Source organism: Nicotiana sylvestris, chromosome 12, assembly GCF_000393655.2.
Source record: "Nicotiana sylvestris chromosome 12, ASM39365v2, whole genome shotgun sequence".
NCBI classification, from domain to species: Eukaryota; Viridiplantae; Streptophyta; class Magnoliopsida; order Solanales; family Solanaceae; genus Nicotiana; species Nicotiana sylvestris.
The window spans coordinates 165,190,267-165,202,789 of NC_091068.1; positions in this window are offsets into that span (position 1 = coordinate 165,190,267).

The window sequence follows — 12,523 nt, forward strand, 5'->3', positions numbered from 1 at the left end:
ATTCAGTCATGTTATTTTCCACTGTTTTACTACTCAGCCATTTTTACTTAGTTTTGAGATTTAAATGATGTTTTGGGCTGAGAAAGACTGTTTTACTATTGCCCGAGAGGCTTGTGATGATTTTCCGACTAAGTAAGGCCGAGGGCCTAGTTGTGAGGATACACTGATATTGATATGAGGCCGAGGGCCTGAGATACATATATACGCCACGAGGTTGTTTGATTGATATGAGGCTGAGGGCCTAGATTTGATGCCATAAGATGGCGTGTTATTGCGCTTGGGCCGTTAGCGGCCCCTCCCGGAGTATATACACCCCCAGTGAGCGCGAGTACCTATTATGATGTGAGATTAAGCATGGGGGGCTGGTATTGTTCTGAGATTGAGCCCGATGGGCTGGAACTGTTCTGAGATGTTGCCCGAGGGGCAAACTTGTTGATACTATGCCCGAGGGGCGAACTTTTATTTGTGTACTTTATCTTAATTATCTGTCAATTTACCTGTTTTACTGGTTGAAAGCGAATTTTACTGGTTTTACTGATTTTAAGTGATTTATTGTTTCATTATAGAATGCTTTGCGCTTTACATGTTTTTTTACTTTCAGTCATTATTTACATTTGTTACTCACTCAGTTGGAGTACTTACTTTACTCCCTGCACCCTGTGTGCAGATTCAGGCATTGTTGGTTCCGCTCCTGAGTGCTGATTCCTCCAGTTCCAGGCGACTTTCGGAGATTACGAGGTAGCTGTTGACGTCCGCAGCCCCGTGTCTCTACTCCTCTATCATTTCTGTTCTTTTCCAAACATTTGTAGTAATTTATGATTTTAGCAGACAGGTATTATGGTTCATAGATGCTCGTGACTTGTGACACCCCGGTTAGGCTGTGTCGGGTTGGATTTTCCGCATTGTTATCGATATTTCTGCTATTCAGTATTATTAACCATGTTTAGACTATTTTTGTGTTGAGTAGCTGCTTTAAAAGATGAATTGGGTTAAACTGGCTGGCCTTGTCTTCACGAGAGGCACCATCACGATCGGGTTCAGGGTTAGGGTCGTGACAACTTGGTATTAGAGCCTAGGTTACATAGGTCTCAAGAGTCATGAGCAGGTTTAGTAGAGTCTCGAAGATCGATATAGAGACGTCTGTATTTATCCTCGAGAAGCTGCAGAACCTTTAGGAAAATCTTCATATTCTTGAAATTCTTGTCGTGCGAACTTGTTGATCCGGGTACTAAATCTCTGTTATTCTATTCTCTCATAGATGGTGAGGACACATGCTACTAGTGGGGTGGATGACCCCCAGTACCACCAGTTGTGGCCACCAGAGACCGAGGACGCGGTCATGGTAGAGGCAGAGCAGCGAGGGCAACACCTGTAGATCCACCAGTTGCCCCAGCTCAGGATTAGGCTCCAACTATGGATGCTCCAGCAGCAACAGTTCAAGCACCAGCTGTGCCCATCGTGATTCCTGGTCTTTATCAGTTTGCACTGGCCTAGCTCAGGCGGTTTCAACTACTACACCCGCAACTACTTCTCAGGTCGGGGGAGGTAATCACACTTTCGTCGCTTGCACACCTGAGTAGGTTGTGTATGGACTTCAGATGCTGGGGGCGCATCCAGCCCAACCGGTTGCAGCTGCTTAGGACTATGTAGTTCCTGCCATGCTAGAGGACGAGCAGTGTAGGTTGGAGTGGTTTGGTAGATTTCAGCCTCCGTCATTCAATGGTGCAGAGGGCGAGGATGCCTAGGGTTTTCTGGACAAGTTTCAGAGGATGCTTCGTACAACAGGTATTCTGGAGACCAGCGGGGTCGCTTTCACTACTTATTAGTTTTCAAGAGCTGCTTTCACTTGGTGGGAGGATTTTGAGAGGCGTAGGCCTGTTGGTGCAGCACCCCTTTCCTGGCAGCAGTTCTCCGTTCTCTTCCTGGAGAAGTATGTGCTGCAGTCCCGCAGAAAGGATCTGCGTACGCAGTTTGAGTGGTTGTGATAGGGGGATATGACTGTGTCACAGTATGACTTGAGGTTTTCTGAGTTGGCTCGTCATGCCAAGAGAGGATCAGGAGATTTGTTGATGGTCTTACTTATCATCTCCGTATTCTTATGACCAGAGAGAGGGTGACTGGTGATACCTTCGAGAAGGTTGTAGATATCGCCCGTGAGATTGAGACTGTTCGCCGTTAGGAGCGAGAGAAAAGGAAGGCAAAGAGGCCTCGAGGATCTGGAAGCTATAGTGGTGCTCCTTTGAGGGGCCAGTTTCAGTACAGTAGAGGCCGTTCATTCAGGCCTGCACAGTCAGCTCGCCTAGGTTATCGTGGGGCATATTCGGGTCATGGTTATCATGGATCTCAACAGGGCCAATCATCACTCAGCGCCCTTCCAACTCAGAGTGCATTTCGTGCTCCATCGGTTCAGGGTTCTTCTATGCCGAGTGCATCTGCTAGTCACTCTGGTGCGAGGGGTTCCCTTCAGTCCCCTTCTTCAGTACCTGGGAGTTGTTATGAGTGTGGCGAGATGGGCCACATATGGAGGTAGTGTCCTCGTCGTGTTTCTAGTTCGTCCCAGCAGAGGGGTCAGTCTTCGGCTTTAGTGCCAGTTTCTTCACCACCACCCGCTCAGCCAGCTAAGGGTAGAGGTCAGTCAGCCAGGGGTCGCCCAGAGGGGGAGGTCGATAAGGGGGCGGTCAAGCCCATTTCTATGCACTCCCAGGCAGACCCAATGTTATTGTTTTAGATGCTGTTATCACAGGTATTGTTTCAGTCTTCTATAGAGATGCCTCTGTATTATTTGATCCCGGTTCCACCTTTTCTTATGTGTCATCATACTTTTCTCGTTATTTGGGTATGCCCCTAATTTTATTGCTTTACCTATTCATGTATCTACCCTGGTGGGCGATACTATTGTTGTAGACCGTGTGTACCGGTCATGTGTAGTGACTATTGGGGGTCTAGAGACCCGAGTGGATCTATTATTGTTGAGCATGATGGATTTTGATGTCATTTTGGGCATGGATTGGCTATCTCCGTGTTGTGCTATTTTAGATTGTCATGCTAAGACAGTCACCTTAGCTATACCGGGTATGCCACAGATCGAATGGTGAGGTGTGACTAATTATGTTCCCAGTAGGGTGATCTAATTCTTGAAAGCCCAGCGTATGGTTGGGAAGGGTTGCCTTTCATATCTAGCATTTGTGAGAGATGTCGGAGCTGAGGCTCCCAGTATTAATTCTATCCCAGTTGTGAGGGATTTTTCTGATATGTTTCCTGCAGACCTGTCGGGCATGCCAGTGGACAGGGATATTGACTTTGGTATTGACCTGGTGCCGGGCACTCAGCCCATTTCTATTCCACCGTATCGTATGGCACCAGCGGAGTTGAAGGAATTAAAAGAACAACTTCAGGAACTCCTCGATAAAGGGTTCATTCGGCCTGGTGTGTCATCTTGGGGTGCGCCAATTCTGTTTGTGAAGAAGAAGGATGGCACAATGAGAATGTGCATTGATTATAGGCAATTGAACAAGGTAACAATTAAGAACAAGTATCCTTTGCCTCGCATTGATGATTTATTTGACCAGCTTCAGGGAGCGAGTGTGTTCTCCAAGATTGATCTCCATTCAGGTTATCACCGGTAGAAGATCAGGGACTTGGATATTCTTAAGACAACTTTTAGAACCCGATATAGTCATTATGAGTTCTTGGTGATGTCTTTTGGGCTGACCAATGCCCCAGCAACGTTCATTCATTTGATGAACAACGTGTTCTGGCCTTATCTTGATTCATTCGTCATAGTCTTCATTGATGATATTCTGGTGTATTCGCGTAGTCAGGAAGAGCACGCGGAGCATTTGAGAGTTGTGTTGCAGAGATTGAGGGAGGAGAAGCTATATGCAAAGTTCTCCAAGTGTGAGTTTTGGCTCAGTTCAGTGGTTTTCTTGGGGCATGTGGTGTCCAGCGAGGGTATTCAGGTTGATCCGAAGAAGATAGAGGCGGTTCAGAGTTGTCTCAAACCGTCATCGGCCATAGAGATTCGCAGCTTTCTTGGTTTGGCAGGCTATTATCGCCGGTTTGTTCAAGGATTCTCATCTATCGCATCACCCTTGACCAAGTTGACTCAAAAGGGTGTTTCATTTGTATGGTCGGACGAGTGTGAGGAGAGCTTTCAGAAGCTCAAGACAGCCTTGACCACAACTCCAATGTTAGTTTTGCCATCAACTTCAGGTTCATATACCGTGTATTGTGATGCTTCGAGGGTTGGTATTGGTTGTGTATTAATGCAGGAGGGTAGAGCTGTTGCTTATGTTTCTCGTTAGTTGAAGCCCCATGAGAAGAACTACCCCATTCATGATTTGGAGTTGGCTACCATAGTTCATGCATTAAAGATTTGGAGGCATTACTTGTATGGCGTAGCTTGTGAAGTGTTCACTGATCATCGTAGTCTTCAGCGTTTGTTCAAGCAAAGGGATCTTAATTTGACGCAGCAGAGATGGTTGGAGTTGCTTAAGGATTATGATATCTCTATATTGTATCATCCGGGAAAGGCCAACGTGGTGGCCGATGCCTTGAGTCGAAAGGCGGAGAGTATGGGGAGTTTGGCATATATCCCAATTGGGGAGAGACCTCTTGCAGTTGATGTTCAGGCCTTGGCCAATCGGTTCGTGAGGTTAGATATTTCAGAGCCCAGTTAGGTATTGGCTTGTGTGGTTTCTCGGTTATATGATCGCATCAGAGAGCGCCAGTATGATGATCCGCATTTGCTAGTCCTTAGGGACAGAGTTCAACACGATGATGCTAGAGATGTGACCATTGGTGATGATGGGGTGTTGAGGATGCAGGGCCGGATTTGTGTGCCCAATGTAGATGGGCTTCGGGAGTAGATTCTTGAGGAGGCCCATAGCTCACGGTATTACATTCATTCGGGTGCCGCGAAAATGTATCAGGATTTGAGGCAGCACTATTGGTGGAGAAGAATGAAGAAAGATATTGTGGGATTTGTAGATCGGTGTCTCAATTGTCAGCAGGTGAAACATAAGCATCACAGACCGGGTGGTTTGCTACAACAAATAGATATTCCCGAGTGAAAGTGGGAGAGGATCACTATGGACTTTGTAGTTGGACTTCCATGGACTTTGAAGAAATTCGATGCTATTTGGGTGATTATGGATCGACTGGCCAAGTCCGTGCATTTCATTCCAGTGTGTACTACCTATTCTTCAGAGCGGTTGGAAGGGATCTATATCCGAGAGATTGTTTGCTTGTATGGTGTCCTAGTTTCCATCATTCAGATAGATGCACTCGGTTTACTTCGTAGTTTTGGAGGGCCGTGCAGCGAGAGTTGGGTACTCAGGTTGAGTTGAGCAGCTTTTCATCCTCAGACGGACGGATAGTCCGAGTGCACCATTCAGATATTGGAGGACATGTTGCGTGCTTGTGTCATCGGCTTCAGAGGGTCTTGGGATGAGTTTCTATCACTCGCAGAGTTTGCTTATAGCAACAACTACCAGTCGAGTATTCATATGGCTCCGTATGAGGCTTTGTATGAGAGACGGTTTAGATCTCTAGTTGGTTGGTTCAAGCCCGGTGAGGATAGGCTATTGGGGACAGACTTAGTTCAGGATGCCTTAGAGAAGGTGAAGGTGATTCAGGAGAGGCTTCGTACAGCGCAGTCGCAACAGAAGAGTTATGCTGACAAAAAGGTTTGAGATGTGTCCTATATGGTTGGTGAGAAGGTTCTGTTGAAGGTTTCGCCCATGAAGGGTGTTATGAGATTTGGAAATAAAGGGAAGTTGAGTCCGCGGTTCATTGGTCTTTTTGAGGTGCTCTGGAGGATTGGGGAGGTGGCTTATGAGCTTGCTTTTCCACCCAGCTTGTCGAGCGTGCATCCGGTATTTCATGTTTCTATATTCCGAAAATATATTGGGGATTCGTCTCATGTTCTGGATTTCAGCATGGTTCAGTTGGATGATGATTTGACCTATGATGTAGAGCCAGTGGCTATTTTGGGTCGTCAGGTTCGAAAGTTGAGATCAAAGGATATAGCTTCAGTGAAAGTGCAGTGGAGAGGTCGGTCCGTGGAGGAGGCTACCTGGGTGACCGAGCGGGAGATGCGGAGCAGATATCCTCACCTGTTTGAGGCTTCAGGTATGTTTCTTGACTCATTCGAGGACGAACGTTTGTTTAAGTTGGGGAGGATGTGACGACCCAGCCAGTCGACTCATGAGTTACCGCTCTGTTTCCCCCATTTCTGCTTCTTTATGCTTCGTTATCTGTGTTTTGTAGTATTGGGTTGGTCGGATCGAGTCCGAAGTGGTTTTGATAAGGTTTGAGACACTTAGTCTCTTTTAAGAAGGCTTAAGTTAGAAAAGTCAACCGGATGTTGACTTATGTGTTAGAGGGCTCGGATGTGAGTTCCGATAGTTCGGTTAGCTTTGGGAGGTGATTTATGACTTAGGAGTGTGATCGGAATAGATTTTGGAGGTTCGGAGTAGAATTAGGCTTGAATTGACGAAGTCGATATTTTGGCGATTTCCGGTTGATTGACGAGATTTTGATATAGGGGTCGGAATGGAATTTCGAGAGTTGAAATAGCTTCGTCATGTCATTTGGGATGTGTGTGTAAAATTTCAGGTCATTCGGACGTGGTTTAGTCGGGTTTTTGATCGAAAGCGTATTTCGGAAGATTTTTAGAAACTTAGGCTTGAATCCGATGTGATTTGGTAGATTTGATGTTGTTTGAGGTGTTTTGATGATTGGAACGAGTTTGAATAAGGTATTGGGTTATGTTTGTACTTTTGGTTGAGGTCCCGAGGGCCTCGGGATGATTTCGAGTGGTTAACGGAGAAGTTGGAAGGTTATTGCAGCTGCTGAAGTTTGCTGCTTCTAGGGTTTTCGCACCTGCGGTTTGGGGACCGCAGGTGCGGTGTCGCAGGTGCGGTGTCGCAGGTGCGTTGAGTGTGTCGCAGAAGCGGAAAGGTTGAGGGATGTCTGGAATCGCAGATGCGGTATGGGGGCTGCACCTGCGGAGCCGCAGATGTGGCGATTGGACCGCAGATGTGGTTTAGGCCGGATTAATGAATTTCTGCAGAAGCGGTGGTTTGATCGCGGATGCGGTACCGTAGATGTGGTACCGTAGAAGCGGTTGGTAAGTCGCAGATGCGACAATGTCTGGGCAGAATGTATATAAGCTTGCCTTCGCGATTTTTGAAGGTTTTCACCATTTTTGACTTCGGCTTGAGAGCTTTTGGACGATTTGGAAGGGAGATTTCAAGGGAACTTCGTTAAGGTAAGGGTTTTGGACCTAAAACACATTTCTATGGTAGTATTTCATATATTAAGACTGAATTTAAAGGAATTAAAGAATAAAATTGGAGGATTAGGGCTTGAGTTTAAGAGGCCTTAAATTGAAGATTTGAGGGGTCATTTAAACTCTGGTTTTGGTATTCTTGATATGCATAGACTCGTGGGGAGATGAGGAATTTATTGATGTAAAAAATTTCTGATTTTCGAGAAGTGGGCCCGGGGCTCGGGTTTTGGTAATTTCGGAATTTGTGTCCTTTGTTGATTGTTTTCGCTTGGGCTTTCTTCCCTTAGCATATGTTGACATCCTCGTTCTAATTTTGAAGAGATTCGACGTACGTGGAGGCCGATTTGAGGGGCAAAAGCGTCGCGAGCTAGAGATTTAGCCGGCTCGAGGTGAGTAATGATTGTAAATTATGTTCTGAGGGTTTGAAACCCCGGATTGTACATCGTAGTGCTATATTGAGGTGAGACACACGTTGGATGACGGGCGCGGGGTCGTGCACTATTGGGGATTGTGACTTGGTCAGTCCCGATTGATGATTTTACTGCGTATTTGACTGAAACTTATTTGCTATCATCATGATTTGGGTTGATTGTCATATTTGGGCTTCGTACCAACTACTTGAACCCTTCGGGGATTTTTACTACTATTTCCTCACTGTTTTGAATTATTACTTGAACTCAGTCATGTTATTTTCCATTGTTTTCCTACTCAGCCATTTTTACTCAGTTTTGAGATTTAAGTGATATTTTAAATGATGTTTTGGGCTGAGAAAAACTATTTTACTATTGCCCGAGGGCTTGTGATGATTTTCGGACTATGTAAGACCGATGGCCTAGTTGTGAGGATACACTGATACTGATATAAGGCCGAGGGCCTGAGATACATATATACGCCACGAGGTGACTTCATTGATATGAGGCCGGGGGCCTAGATTTGATGCCACGAGATGGCTTGTTGTTGCGCTTGGGCCGTAAGGGGCCCCTCCCGGAGTCTGTACACCCTCAGTGAGCGCGGGTACTCATTGTGATGTGAGATTGAGCCCGAGGGGCTGGTATTGTTCTGAGATTGAGCCCGAGGGGCTGGTATTGTTCTGAGATTGAGCCCGATGGGCTGGTACTGTTCTGAGATGTTGCCTGAGGGGCGGACTTGTTGATACTGTGCCCGAGGGGCGAACTTTTATTTGTTTACTTTATCTTAATTATCTGTCAATTTATCTGTTTTACTGGTTGAAAGAGGATTTTACTTGATTTTAAGTGATTTACTGCTTCATTATAGAATGCCTTGTGCTTTACGTGTTTTCTTACTTCCAGTCATTATTTACATTTGTTACTCACTGAGTTGGAGTACTCACTTTACTCCCTGCACCCTGTGTGCAGATTTAGGCGTTGCTGGTTCCGCTCCTGAGTGCTGATTCCTCCAGGTCCAGGCGGCTTTCGGAGATTACGAGGTAGTTGTTGACGTCCGCAGCTCCATGTCTCTACTCCTCTATCATTTCTGTTCTTTTCCAAACATTTGTAGAAGTTTATGATTTTAGCAGACTGGTATTATGGTTTATAAATGCTCGTGACTTGTGATACCCCAGTTAGGGCTGTGTCGGATTGGATTTTCCGCATTGTTATCGATATTTTCGCTATTCAGTATTATTAACCATGTTTAGACTATTTTTGTGTTGATTAGCTGCTTTAAAAGATGACCTGGGTTAAACTAGCTGGCCTTTCCTTCACGAGAGGCGCCATCATGACTGGGTTCTGGGTTAGGGTCGTGACAAATTGGGTGTAATTAAGGGGGTACAACCACACTCTTCAATTCGCAAGGCGAAGGTGAAAATTGATGTTAAGTATACTGTGTAATTATAAGCTAAGAAATATTATCAAAGTTGAATGGAATCTCAAGATCGTGACTCTAACATGATTATTTTTGCAGATAGATGAAAAATAGTTGTTACAACTTGTTTGGATGGTTGTTATCTATTGTATCATATTGTGTATTCAAAAAAATATTTGTTTTGATTATTTTATTAAAATTGGTTGTATTGTTTTGTTAAATTCATTATTCTAGAATAATAAAAAGTCCCTTTTTTGAAACAACTGATTTGATGTGGTGGGATTGTTTATTATTTTTTCTTTCCAATTATGTCCTAACTTATTACTCCATAATTCTATTTTACCCTTTATCTTTTTCTTTTAAACTCCAAATCTCCAACCTATAACCTACTTTGTCTTCGTCCCTTTTTTTTCAATTCTTCCGCTTCCAACTCCAACTTAAAAGGTATAAGTTTTGCCTTTTTTTTATTTTATTTTTTTCACTTAATGTGATTTTAACTCCAATTCTTTGTTCCTTTATTCTGCCAATTCTCGTTCCTTTCTTTATCATAATTCTAAAATTATTTTTATGCGTAATTCTTGATAGATTTAATATTTAAATAATTGAGGATATTTTAATAAACTTATCAGTTACAGTACAATACGATATTTAACAATACCAAACAATACAATCTATTCAAATATTGTATTCATAAAGCGATACGATATAATACATTACAATATAATATAATATAATATAAAACGATAGGTAACAACCATCCAAACAATTTGTAAGAGAGATCATGCTGTTAATTAATACCTCTCAAACCGATACAAGTAGAGTAAATCCCGATGCATGATTCTCAAAGGAACAACTCTAGACACCAAATAAAATAAAATTCTTCATTTGAATATGTTATCAAAATCGTTTACCAACTCGAGTCTAATTAAACTACATAAGCATTAATATTAATAGAAAATGCTTCGCCTTCAAATCTTATGAAGAAACCCTTGATCATATCATCATTGACTGTGTGGTTATTAAATCCTTTTGGCAAAGACTTGGTATTACTATTACTCATACTCTTGAACCAACACTGGTTGGACAATATTGCAAGCCTCCCTCTTACATTACCAAATGTACACATGTACATTATAAAATCTACACATGGAAAGAACTATTTTCCTTTTGTCTTTGACATATTTGGATCACTAGACATAACAACCTTTACAATAACCTCACAAACTCTACTTCTTATGATCTGGTACATACGCGAGCCACAAAGGTATGTTGCTCTAGCAAGAAATGACAGCAGCACCAAACCACCTCTAGATTTTCACGTCAAATGGCATCCTCTTAAACTAAATCACTTCAAACTCAATATTGATGGAGCATTTAAAGACGGCACAGGAGGTATCACTGCTCTATTTTTTGGCATTTTCTTTTTCTTTATAGGTTAAATTAGGCTGGAATAAATATTCGTAACAAAGTATTATACTAAACATTTCCTTACTGATGAAACCTATTGTTGCAACTGACTTATAATTTGATGGAATTGATTTGAAGTTTGAGCTTTAATTAGTTGGCACTTGTCATAAGTTATATTTATGCAAAAATCATAACAAGAGTTTCACTGCTCACTGTTAAAAGAAAAAGAGCAACTCGGTTCACAAAGTATTTTGAAGAAAATATTGAACAAAAATCATATTTGGAATAAACTTTATATTATTCCCCAAATTAAGAGATAATACTACACACTTATTTGTAAAAGTTGGGAAGGGGATAAAGCTGATTATTGCTTTAGAAAATTGCTTATGTAAAATTTCATCCACATTAAACGATGAAGGTTATTTATTTTATAGCATTTAATTCTTTTTACCAAAAGCAAAAGAAGTAAAATCTGATTACCACAATCTTATTAGAGTAATACCAACATAAATGTGAATACTATATTCTATAAGAACAGTTCATCATAATACATAAAAGATAAAAAAAAAAAAAGATGAATTCCGTAAGAACAACAATAATGATATTCTTTATCTTTCTCTCTTTAGTGGTTCATTCCTCTGGAGATTTGATAGAAGATGTTTGCAAAAAGTCTACAGACTACAAATTATGCGTCAATTCTCTTAGAGCGGATCCTAGAAGTTCTTCTGCCGATAAGAAAGGTTTGGTGCGTATCATGCTTCAATTGTCTTTAGGCAAGGCTAAGGATATTTATAATCACTCTAATTATGTTAAAGCAACCAACGGAGCCCATCCTCAAGCAATGCCTTCAGATTTGTCGGGATAATTATGATATAGCTGTGTCACAAATTACAAATTCGATTAAAGATTTAGACGAGAACTTTTATACGGTGAATAGTGAGATAAGTAGTGTCATTACTTGTTCCGTCACTTGTGAAGAGTCTTTCACTGAACGGTCAGTTCGCAAGGACCCATTAAAAGTGAGGAGTGATGACTTTTTTCATTTTACTGCAACAACATTGAGTTTGTTAGACATTTTCAAATAATTGTAAACTCGCTATTATTTGTGTAACTGTATTATGCAAATGCCGAAGCATCTTTGCACTATCATTGTCAACTTTAATTGTTTCAATTAATAATTATATTCGGTTAGTGTTAAAAGACATAGAATTTGTACTTTTGTTATATTAGCACCAACTTAATGATATTTGATAGTAATATCTTTGAAGCTTATGCTTTGCTCATAAATTGTCACAATAATTAAGTTTTCCAATGGTTGCACACCAAATTTTGTAGTTCGTAATTGGCATGTCTACTTTAAACCCTTAAGAATGAAGAAATTCCTAGTAGGGAGTGTTTCCCTTTAATGATCCCTATACCGTGCTAATCCGAATTAGTCGGTCATGTGGATACTGAATATCAAACGATTAAAACAAAAGTATGTTTATATTAAAAATAGTTGTGTCCTGTTACCTTCAAATCATAGGTCCGCCTCTGCTGCTACCTCAACAGAGATTTTAAAAATCAAGATTGTTAGGTGTCTGATATATATTCTCGGCTTATGTATTACAAAGACACTATTCAAATCGCAAAGGAAAATAACAAATGTCTTTAAGAAGTTCCAATTAGCAAGAAAAAGAAAGGAAAAATCGCAAGGACAATGGGGAGACACAAAATCTACAATCAGTGTCATTTTATGTGGTCAGAACGATATGAAAAACATGAGTCTTTAACATTTTACAACATATTTTGCTGAAAGAAAAAATTGCAAGCCATATTAATACTACTAACAAATACTATACTGCTATAACTAGCAGAAATCGTGGATTGCAATATCATTTGTATTCATAGCAGATCTAAGTAATGCGGGACTGTGGAGGGTATCCATTTATCACCCTGGATAAAATTCCTGACTATGAAACTTGATGCGACATTAGGATCATTAGTGACACGCGCCCA